The sequence below is a fragment of the Ovis canadensis genome, chromosome 3 (assembly GCF_042477335.2).
Source record: "Ovis canadensis isolate MfBH-ARS-UI-01 breed Bighorn chromosome 3, ARS-UI_OviCan_v2, whole genome shotgun sequence".
NCBI classification, from domain to species: Eukaryota; Metazoa; Chordata; class Mammalia; order Artiodactyla; family Bovidae; genus Ovis; species Ovis canadensis.
Genome location: NC_091247.1, coordinates 82,577,494 through 82,590,256, shown reverse-complemented (window position 1 = coordinate 82,590,256; position 12,763 = coordinate 82,577,494).

Here is a 12,763-nt window from a genome sequence, read left to right as displayed (position 1 = left end):
CTTTCTCCTCCTGCCCCCAATCCCTCCCAGCATCAGAGTCTTTTCCAATGAATCAACTCTTTGCATGAGGTGGCCAAAGTTTTGGAGTTTCAGCTTTAGCATCATTGCTTCCAAAGAACACCCAGGACTGATCTCCTTTAGAATGGACAGGGGTTGGATCTCCTTCGGCACTCAGCTTTCTTCACAACCCAACTTTCACATCCTTACATGACCACTGAAAAAACCATAGCCTTAACTAGACGGACCTTTATTGGCAAAGTAATGTCTCTGCTTTTGAATATGCTATCTAGGTTGGTCATAACTTTCCTTCCAAGGAGTAAGCATCTTTTTAATTTCATGGGGTCCATAGTTATTGAGAGTGTCAAGTTTTAACATAGGCAAAGAAAGTATTTTAGCCTAACAACAAATATTATTTTTACCTTATGTTCTTTCCAAAAGGAGATCCAAAGAAAAAAAATGTAAGAAATTATAATAAAAAATTTTTAAAGCTTCTGCTAGGGAGAGTAAAAGGCAGAGGAACCAGAGATCAAATTGCCAACATGCCCTGGATCATCGAAAAAGCAAGAGAATTCCAGACAAACATCTATTTCTGCTTTTTGACTATGCCAAAGCCTTTGACTGTGTGGACCACAACAAACTGTGGAAAATTCTTAAATAGATGGGAATGCCAGACCACCTGACCTGCTTCCTGAGAAATCTGTATGCAGGTCAAGAAGCAGCAGTTAGAACTGGACATGCAACAACAGACTGATTCCAAGTTGGGAAAGGAGTACGTCAAGGCTGCATATTGTCACCTGCTTATTTAACTTATATGCAGAGTACATCATGAGAAATGCTGGACTGGAAGAAGCACAAGCTGGAATCAAGATTGCTGGGAGAAATATCAATAACCTCAGATATGCAGATGATACCACCCTTATGGCAGAAAGTGAAGAAGAACTAAAGAGCCTCTTGATGAAAGTGAAAGAGGAGAGTGAAAAAGTTGGCTTAAAGCTCAACATTCAGAAAACTAAGATCATGGCATCTGATCCCATCACTCCATGGCAAACAGATGGGGAAACAATAGAAGTGAGAGACTTTATTTTCTTGGGCTCCAAAATCACTGCAGATGGTGACTGCAGCCATAAAATTAAAGATGCTTGCTCCTTGGAAGAAAAGCTATGACCAACCTAGACAGCATATTAAAAAGCAGTGATATTACTCTGCCAATAAAGGTCCACCTAGTCAAAGCTATGTTTTTTCCTGTGGTCATGTATGGATGTGAGAGTTACACTATAAAGAAAGCTGAGTGGCGAAGAATTGATGCTTTTGCTCCTGACATTTTTTTTTTTTTTAACAGCTTACTGTGTCCTTTTTTTTTTTTTTTCAGTTTTTTATTTTTTAAATTTTAAAATCTTCCATTCTTACATGTGTTCCCAAACATGAACCCCCCTCCCACCTCCCTCCCCATAACATCTCTCTGGGTCATCCCCATGCACCAGCCCCAAGCATGCTGCATCCTGCGTCAGACATAGACTGGCGATTCAATTCTTACATGATAGTATACATGTTAGAATGTCATTCTCCCAAATCATCCCACCCTCTCCCTCTCCCTCTGAGTCCAAAAGTCCGTTATACACATCTGTGTCTCTTTCCCTGTCTTGCATACAGGGTCGTCATTGCCATCTTCCTAAATTCCATACATATGTGTTAGTATACTGTATTTGTGTTTTTCTTTCTGGCTTACTTCACTCTGTATAATCGGCTCCAGTTTCATCCATCTCATCAGAACTGATTCAAATGAATTCTTTTTTACGGCTGAGTAATACTCCATTGTGTATATGTACCACAGCTTTCTTATCCATTCATCTGCTGATGGACATCTAGGTTGTTTCCATGTCCTGGCTATTATAAACAGTGCTGCGATGAACATTGGGGTACATGTGTCTCTTTCAATTCTGGTTTCTTCGGTGTGTATGCCCAGCAGTGGCATTGCTGGGTCATAAGGTAGTTCTATTTGCAATTTTTTAAGGAATCTCCACACTGTTCTCCATAGTGGCTGTACTAGTTTGCATTCCCACCAACAGTGTAGGAGGGTTCCCTTTTCTCCACACCCTCTCCAGCATTTATTGCTTGCAGATTTTTGGATCGCAGCCATTCTGACTGGTGTGAAGTAGTACCTCATTGTGGTTTTGATTTGCATTTCTCTAATAATGAGTGATGTTGAGCATCTTTTCATGTGTTTGTTAGCCATCCGTATGTCTTCTTTGGAGAAATGTCTATTTAGTTCTTTGGCCCATTTTTTGATTGGGTCGTTTATTTTTCTGGAATTGAGCTGTATAAGTTGCTTATATATTTTTGAGATTAGTTGTTTGTCAGTTGCTTCATTTGCTATTATTTTCTCCCATTCAGAAGGCTGTCTTTTCACCTTGCTTATATTTTCCTTTGTTGTGCAGAAGCTTTTAATTTTAATTAGATCCCATTTGTTTATTTTTGCTTTTATTTCCAGAATTCTGGTAGGTGGATCATAGAGGATCCTGCTGTGATTTATGTCTGAGAGTGTTTTGCCTATGTTTTCCTCTAGGAGTTTTATAGTTTCTGATCTTTCATTTAGATCTTTAATCCATTTTGAGTTTATTTTTGTGTGCTGTGTTAGAAAGGGATCTAGTTTCATTCTTTTACAAGTGGTTGACCAGTTTTCCCAGCACCACTTGTTAAAGAGATTGTCTTTACTCCATTGTATATTCTTGCCTCCTTTGTCAAAGATAAGGTGTCCATATGTGTGTGGATTTATCTCTGGGCTTTCTATTTTGTTCCATTGATCTATATGTCTGTCTTTGTGCCAGTACCATACTGTCTTGATGACTGTGGCTTTGTAGTAGAGCCTGAAGTCAGGCAAGTTGATTCCTCCAGTTCCATTCTTCTTTCTCAAGATTGCTTTGGCTATTCGAGGTTTTTTGTATTTCCATGCAAATCTTGAAATTATTTGTTCTAGTTCTGTGAAAAATGTGGCTGGTAGCTTGATAGGGATTGCATTGAATTTGTAAATTGCTTTGGGTAGTATACTCATTTTCACTATATTGATTCTTCCGATCCATGAACATGGTATATTTCTCCATCTATTAGTGTCCTCTTTGATTTCTTTCATCAGTGTTTTATAGTTTTCTATATATAGGTCTTTAGTTTCTTTAGGTAGATATATTCCTATTTTATTCTTTTCGTTGCAGTGGTGAATGGAATTGTTTCCTTAATTTCTTTTTCTACTTTCTCATTATTCATGTATAGGAATGCCAGGGATTTCTGTGTGTTGATTTTATATCCTGCAACTTTACTATATTCATTGATGAGCTCTAGTAATTTTCTGGTGGAGTCTTTAGGGTTTTCCATGTAGAGGATCATGTCATCTGCAAACAGTGAGAGTTTTACTTCTTCTTTTCCAATTTGGATTCCTTTTATTTCTTTTTCTGCTCTGATTGCTGTGGCCAAAACTTCCAGAACTATGTTGAATAGTAGCGGTGAAAGTGGACACCCTTGTCTTGTTCCTGACTTTAGGGGAAATGCTTTCAATTTTTCACCATTGAGGATAATGTTTGCTGTGGGTTTGTCATAGATAGCTTTTACTATGTTGAGGTATGTTCCTTCTATTCCTACTTTCTGGAGAGTTTTTATCATAAATGGATGTTGAATTTTGTCAAAGGCCTTCTCTGCATCTATTGAGATAATCATATGGTTTTTATTTTTCAATTTGTTAATGTGGTGAATTACATTGATTGATTTGTGGATATTGAAGAATCCTTGCATCCCTGGGATAAAGCCCACTTGGTCATGGTGTATGATCTTTTTAATGTGTTGTTGGATTCTGATTGCTAGAATTTTGTTGAGGATTTTTGCATCTATGTTCATCAGTGATATTGGCCTGTAGTTTTCTTTTTTTGTGACATCTTTGTCAGGTTTTGGTATTAGGGTGATGGTGGCCTCATAGAATGAGTTTGGACGTTTACCTTCCTCTGCAATTTTCTGGAAGAGTTTGAGGAGGATAGGTGTTAGCTCTTCTCGAAATTTTTGGTAGAATTCAGCTGTGAGGCCGTCTGGACCTGGGCTTTTGTTTGCTGGAAGATTTCTGATTACAGTTTCAATTTCCGTGCTTGTGATGGGTCTGTTAAGATTTTCTATTTCTTCCTGGTTCAGTTTTGGAAAATTGTACTTTTCTAAGAATTTGTCCATTTCTTCCACGTTGTCCATTTTATTGGCATACAACTGCTGATAGTAGTCTCTTATGATCCTTTGTATTTCTGTGTTGTCTGTTGTGATCTCTCCATTTTCATTTCTAATTTTATTGATTTGATTTTTCTCTCTTTGCTTCTTGATGAGTCTGGCTAGTGGTTTGTCAATTTTATTTATCCTTTCAAAGAACCAGCTTTTGGCTTTGTTGATTTTTGCTATGGTCTCTTTTGTTTCTTTTGCATTTATTTCTGCCCTAATTTTTAAGATTTCTTTCCTTCTACTAACTCTGGGGTTCTCCAACTCTTCCTTTTCTAGTTGCTTTAGTTGTAGAATTAGGTTATTTATTTGACTTTTTTCTTGTTTCTTGAGGTATGCCTGTATTGCTATGAACTTTCCTCTTAGCACTGCTTTTATAGTGTCCCACAGGTTTTGGGTTGTTGTGTTTTCATTTTCATTAGTTTCTATGCATATTTTGATTTCTTTTTTGATTTCTTCTGTGATTTGTTGGTTATTCAGAAGTGTGTTGTTCATCCTCCATATGTTGGAATTTTTAATAGTTTTTCTCCTGTAATTGAGATCTAATCTTAATGCATTACGGTCAGAAAAGATGCTTGGAATGATTTCGATTTTTTTGAATTTATCAAGTTTAGATTTATGGCCCAGGATGTGATCTATCCTGGAGAAGGTTCCATGAGCACTTGAAAAAAAGGTGAAATTCATTGTTTTGGGGTGAAATGTCCTATAGATATCAATTAGGTCTAACTGATCTAATGTATCGTTTAAAGTTTGTGTTTCTTTGTTAATTTTCTGTTTAGTTGATCTGTCCATAGGTGTGAGTGGGGTATTAAAGTCTCCCACTATTATTGTGTTATTGTTGATTTCCCCTTTCATACTTGTTAGCATTTGTCTTACATATTGCGGTGCTCCTATATTGGGTGCATATATATTTATAATTGTTATATCTTCTTCTTGGATTGTTCCCTTGATCATTATGTAGTGGCCTTCTTTGTCTCTTTTCACAGCCTTTGTTTTAAAGTCTATTTTATCGGATATGAGTATTGCCACTCCTGCTTTCTTTTGGTCTCTATTTGCGTGGTATATCTTTTTCCAGCCCTTCACTTTAGAGCTCATCAAATGTCTTCATACCTACACCGAAACCAAGCTCCACCCAAGGGCCAACAAGTTCCAAAACAAGACATCCCATGCAAATTCTCCAGCAACACAGGAACACTCCCCTGAGCTTCAATATACAGGCAGCTCAAAATTATCCCAAAACCTTTGATGTCTCATAACCCATTACGGGTCACTCCACTGCACTCCAGAGAGAAGAAACCCAGCTCCACCCACCAAAACTCCAACAAAAGCCTCCCTAACCAGGAAACCTTGACAAGCCACTGATAGAACTCCATCCAAAGTGAGGAAGCTCCATAATAAAGAGAACTCCACAAATTACCAGAATATAAAAAGGCCACCCCAAACGCAGCAATATAACCAAGATGAAGAGACAGAGGAATATTCAGCAGGTAAAGGAACAGGAGAGTTGCCCACCAAACCAAACAAAAGAGGAAGAAGTAGGGAATCTACCGGAGAAGGAATTCCGAATATTGATAGTGAAAATGATCCAAAATCTTGAAATCAATTTATCTTAAATATGATGGTAATGATCATGGATGTTCACCCCTAGACTTCTGCTGTGTAGCAAAATTACAAAATATGTTTCAAATGAATACAGCATACTGGTTATGTTTACCTGACATCTATTTGAAATTAAAATGTTTTAAAATATTATGTAGAAAGTTTTAACTCTAATAATCCCAAACACTCTAGTCAGAAACTGCTTTATATCTAATTAAAGTACATTGTTGCTTATTTTTATTCTGACTCTTAAAAAATAGCAAATTGCTCATTATGTGTTTTGATGCTACCATAATTAAATATGTTATAAAACTGAAACCAGATTTGTTTTACTATTCTGAAATAAGGAAACTGAACTAAATGATTTCCATGATTTCTAAGATTATCTAATTTTTATCTAATATTTCATGCTAGAATTTAGTCATAAGGCATACCATTTATCTTGAAAATTTCTTAAAATACAGAACAAAACTAGCAGACACAGAGCTTGTATGAGCTCAGACTAACCTAAGACCTTAACCACTGCTCTGGCATCATGTTTTTTCCCACTGTGATTATGAACAGTTTGATTATCCCTTCAGTTTCTGAGAAGTTTGATTTCATTCCCATCCTCGGGTATAGCGTCAGTGCAGTCTTAGGGAGAGAGCATTAGTCTTAATTCAGACTTCAGGATGTTCTGATCCATCTCCCAATCTGTCTGAGAATCCTGAGATACCTACGGAGAACTCACCAAAGCCCAACTTTGAGGTGTGTTTATAGGGAACCATTGACCAAAACTGCCAGCCCTGGCCAGGCACAAAAATAAATGTTTGCTTGAGCTATGCAACAATAGAAGGTCCCAGAATTGAGAAGCTACCACCAGCCCAAAGAATTGGGGAGGGGCCAATAGGAGGGAGGAGATGTCAGCCCATAAGAGGTCCTGCCAACCTCCCAGAAACCCTCATGCTGGAATCTATCTTGACTAAGAGATGTGCACACCACCAGGAAGAATCCCAAGGCAGATCAAATATAGAACAGGCAAGATGATTGCCCAGAGACAATCATTGAAAAGCTAAGCTCATTGCTATCAAGCATGAGACTGTGAGTCACATGACAGCAGTCTTCCTGGGCTCCCTTACCCTGCTGCTCTCCACTCAAGTGCCCCTTTTCAATAAAGTCTTTTGTTTTGTCAGTACATGGGCCTTCTCAGACAATTCATTTCCAAGTGTTAGACAAGAGCCCTGGAAGGGATCTCCCACTGGGAGATCCTCCAGTAACAGTACAACTAATAATTTTAAAGGTTTAAGAAGTAATATGTGTGTAAACATATACACATATATACAACCTGAAGCAAGTTGTCTATGCTGAGCATTCCATTTTTACCTGTAAAATGAAAGGAATGCACTAAATGATCTCTAAAACCCCTGCCAGTTGAAAAAATCTACAATTTCTGAAGTTAGATACTTTTAGTCCCTCCTCCCTTCAAAATTATAATGGATGAAAACTAATTTTTTTTTCAATAAAAAGAGTACATTTTCAACTTGGAGGAGAGGTTAAAAATCTATACTATAAACATTATTTATAATATTCATATTAGACATAAAATTTAAAGGATTTAATAATGATAGCTGCTAAAGTGGAAAAACCAATGTGAACCCAAGGCCTTAAGCAGAAATATTTTCTTTTGCATTTCTGTTAATTAGAAGTGTAGGGAAACAGAACATACTCTGTTATGCCACAGAACCCCAAAAGATCTGTCTTTGGCATACGACTTATCTTAAGCTGTTTATTTTCTAAGAAACAACAGACATGGGAGCAACTCTGAAAATCAAGGAGGAATTATACCTTTATCAGAAACATTTACATTTATAAGAGAAAGCTACATTTGTAAGAGGAAGAGAAGAATGATGAAATCTCTAGTAATTCTTACCAGCAGAGAAGGCAATGACTTAAATATGTATAACAATCTTACCCTTGCTTACTGTGCTTTTCTTGGTCACCTCCCATAACTGATTCTCCCCATTCTCAACATCCTCTTTTGTTGTTAGCTGAGGATAATATTTAAGGTAAAGGGCTTTAGCCATTTTGGTAAGTTACTCAGTTCTCCTGAGTCTCTCCTTGTTCTTAAACGTGTGTTTGATTGTCTCTTGTGAATCTGTCTCATATCAATTTAATTCTTAGACCAGCCAGAAGAACCTAGACAGGTAAGAGAAAATTTCTTCTACCTTGACAGAAGTTCAGTTCAGTTCAGTTGCTCAGTAACGTCCGAATCTTTGTGATCCCATGAATCGCAGCACGCCAGGCCTCCCTGTCCATCACCAACTCCTGGAGTTCACTCAGACTCACATCCATCGAGTCAGTGATGCCATCCAGCCATCTCATCCTCGGTCATCCCCTTCTCCTCCTGCCCCCAATCCCTCCCAGCATCAAAGTCTTTTCCAATGAGTCAGCTCTTCGCATGAGGTGGCCAAAGTACTGGAGTTTCAGCTTTAGCATCATTCCTTCCAAAGAACATCCAGGGCTGATCTCCTTCAGAATGGACTGGTTGGATCTCCTTGCAGTCCAAGCGACTCTCAAGAGTCTTCTCCAACACCACAGTTCAAAAGCATCAATTCTTCGGTGCTCAGCTTTCTTCACAGTCCAACTCTCACATCCATACATGACCACAGGAAAAACCATAGCCTTGACTAGATGGACCTTAGTCAGCAAAGTAATGTCTCTGCTTTTGAATATACTATCTAGGTTGGTCATAGCTTTTCTTCCAAGGAGTAAGCATCTTTTAATTTCATGGCTGCAATCACCATCTGCAGTGATTTTGGAGCCCCCAAAAATAAAGTCTGACACTGTTTCCACTGTTTCCCCATCTATTTCCCATGAAGTGATGGGACCGGATGCCATGATCTTTGTTTTCTGAATGTTGAGCTTTAAGCCAACTTTTTCACTCTCCTCTTTCACTTTCATCAAGAGGCTTTTTAGCTCCTCTTCACTTTCTGCCATAAGGGTGGTGTCATCTGCATATCTGAGGTTATTGATATTTCTCCCAGCAATCTTGATTCCAGCTTGTGCTTCTTCCAGTCCAGCATTTCTCATGATGTACTCTGCATATAAGTTAAATAAGCAGAGTGACAATATACAGCCTTGACATACTCCTTTTCCTATTTGGAACCAGTCTATTGTTACATGTCCAGTTCTAACTGTTGCTTCCTGACCTGCATACAGATTTCTCAAGAGGCAGGTTAGGTGGTCTAATATTCCCATCTCTCTCAGAATTTTCCATAGTTTATTGTGATCCACGCAGTCAAAGGCTTTGGCATAGTCAATAAAGCAGAAATAGATGTTTTTCTGGAACTTTCTTGCTTTTTCCATGATCCAGGGCATGTTGGCAATTTGATCTCTAGTTCCTCTGCCTTTTCTAAAACTAGCTGGAACATCAGGAAGTTCACGGTTCACATATTGTTGAAGCCTGGCTTGGAGAATTTTGAGCATTACTTTACTAGCATGTGAGATGAGTGCAATTGTGTGATAGTTTGAGCATTCTTTGGCATTGCCTTTCTTTGGGGTTGGAATGAAAACTGACCTTTTCCAGTCCCGTGGCCACTGCTGAGTTTTCCAAATTTGCTGGCATATTGAGTGCAGCAACCCAACTCAAAATGTTTCCTCATCATCAATTTTCATGTACACACTCTTATATCAAAAAGAACAAGGAAATTTGGAAGGTAACTAATCCCATTGGTCTTAGCAATATTTTTTTTTTTGGATCTGTCACCTCAGGCTAGGGAAACAAAACCAAAAATAAGCAAATAGGACTGTATCAAACTAAATCAATTTTGCACAGCAAAGGAACTATCAACAAAATGAAAAGGCAGACTACTGAATGGTAAACATATATAATAAGGAGTTAATATCCAAAATATATAATGAGCTCATACAATTCAACATCAAAAAAAAAAAAACCCCAACAACAACTAACCTAATTGGGCAAAGACCCTGAATAGAGATTTTTCAAAATGAGACATACAGATAGCCAATCGACACACAAAAAATAATCGGCATCATTAATCATCAGAGAATTCCAAATCAAATCCATCAGATACCATCCCATCACTAAATATTCTAAAAAACAGCAAATAACCAGGGCTGGTGAGGATGCAAAGAAAAGGTAAACCTTGTACACTGTTGATGGATTGTAAATTGGTATAGCAATTACAGAAAATAGTATGGAAGCATCTCAAAAAATTAAAAACAGAACTGCCATAAGAGCTGGCAATTTCATTTCTGGGTATTCTCCATACAAAACAAAAACACTATTTTGAAAGGTATCTGTATCCCAGTGATTCTTGCCATTTGGGATAATATGGATGGATCCAGAGGATATTATGCTAAGTGAAATGTCAGACAAAGAAAAATGTCATATGATCTCACTTATATGTGGAATCTAAAACACAAAACCAATCAACAACCAGAACATAACAGACTCATAGATATAGAGAACAAACGGGTGGTTTCTAGAAGAGAGGGAGGTGGAGTAGTAAGCAAAATTGGTCAAAGAGATTAAGAGGTACAAACCTACAGGTATAAAATAAGCCACTTGGATGTAATATACAACACAATAAATGTGGTCAATGTAGTAACTTTGTATGGGGACATTAGACCTATTTTCATGATTATTTCATAATTTATGCAAATATCAAATCACTGTGCAATCCACCTGAAACTAACATGATATTGTATATCAAGTGTACAGTTGACCTTAGAACTCAGGGGTTAGGGGCACTGACTGTCCATGAAGTCAAAAATTCATGTATAACTTTACAGTCAGCTCTCTGACTTCTACTTACAGTCAGTTCTCCTCTACTCTTATAGGTTCAACTATCCCCAGATCATGTGGCACTGTAGTATGCATTTAGTAGAAAAAAAATCATGCATAAGTGGACTCACACAATCCAAACCTGTGTTGCTCAAGGGTCCACTATTATTTCATTTAAAAAATATTTTTGTAAACAATGTTTTGTCCCTGTAAAATTTTATCCTGATAAATATTCAGATTTTCATTTATTAGCTATATGCATAATGTCTAAAATTTTAGAGTTGTGTTTCCTGATATGGTACCCACTAGCTACATGTGCTATCTAAATTTAAGTGAATTAAAATTAAATACAGTGTAATACAAGACAACCAAATCCAGTGCTCTGTGACAACCTGGAGGGATAGGGTGGGGAGGGAGGTGAGAGGGAATTCAGGATGAAGGGGACACATGTACACCTATGGCCTATTCATACCAAAGCATGATGAAAACCATCACAATATTGTAATTATCCTCCAATTAAAATAAATAAATTTAAATTAACTAACCAATTTAATACAATAAAAGATTCAGTTCTTCAATCTCACTAGCCATCATTCTGTGCTCAATAGTCACAGAGTGATGGTGACCTTATCCAGTTGGAGAGATATAGAAGATGTATTAGCCTATTTTTAGATGCGTTAGTTAGGATATAGACTAAACATCTATATTTATGAGACTCAAAAAAAATCAGTGGCTCAACTGATGCAGTCAAGAGAGAAGCCCTTTTCCTCCTCTCTAACAGACCACCTGACCTGCCTCTTGACAAATCTGTATGCAGGTCAGGAAGCAACAGTTAGAACTGGACATGGAACTACAGACTGGTTCCAAATAGGAAAAGGAGTATGTCAAGGCTGTATATTGTCACCCTGCTTATTTAACTTATATGCAGAGTACATCATGAGAAACGCCAGACTGGAAGAAACACAAGCTGGAATCAAGACTGCTGGGAGAAATATCAATAACCTCAGATATGCAGATGACACCACCCTTATGGCAGAAAGTGAAGAGGAGCTAAAAAGCCTCTTGATGAAAGTGAAAGAGGAGAGTGAAAAAGTTGGCTTAAAGCTCAACATTCAGAAAACAAAGATCATGGCATCCGGTCCCATCACTTCATGGGAAATAGATGGGGAAACAGTGGAAACAGTGTCAGACTTTATTTTGGGGGGCTCTAGAATCACTGCAGATGGTGATTGCAGCCATGAAATTAAAAGACACTTAACTCCTTGGAAGAAAAGTTATGACCAACCTAGATAGCACATTCAAAAGCAGAGACATTACTTTGCCAACTAAGGTCTGTCTAGTCAAGGCTATGGTTTTTCCGGTGGTCATGTATGGATGTGAGAGTTGGACTGTGAAGAAGGCTGAGCACTGAAGAATTGATGCTTTTGAACTGTGGTGTTGGAGAAGACTCTTGAGAGTTGCTTGGACTGCAAGGAGATCCAACTAGTCCATTCTGAAGGAGATCGGCCCTGGGATTTCTTTGGAAGGAATGATGCTGAAGCTGAAACTCCAGTACTTTGGCCACCTCATGCGAAGAGTTGACTCATTGGAAAAGACTCTGATGCTGGGAGGGATTGGGGGCAGGAGGAGAAGGGGACGACAGAGGATGAGATGGCTAGATGGCATCACGGACTCGATGGACCTGAGTCTGAGTGAACTCTGGGAGTTGGTGATGGAGAGGGAGGCCTGGCGTGCTGCGATTCATGGGGTCGCAAAGAGTCGGACACAACTGAGCGACTGAACTGAACTCAACAGTCTAGACTTGGTAGGTGGTCTCAGTGCAGCACTAGGTAGAAAGGCAAGTTCAGCCCCATGAGGTCTCCAACGGCTCAGGTCCTTCTTTCTTATCTTGCTGTCCCTTGCGGTGCTACCCTATTGTGCATATCAAGAACTAGCTCTCCTCTGCAACATCGTATCTGCCTGGTCCAGACTGTCACAGGAGGAAGAAGAGAAAATGAAGGGCAAGAAGTTTCCTTTACAAAGAACATGACCAGAAGGCTGCACATATCACTTGCACACACACTTGTGGCAGAATTGTGTCTACAGCCCACATCTGATTGTCAGAAAGGCTGAGAAAAGTGATCAAGTTGTACGGCCATG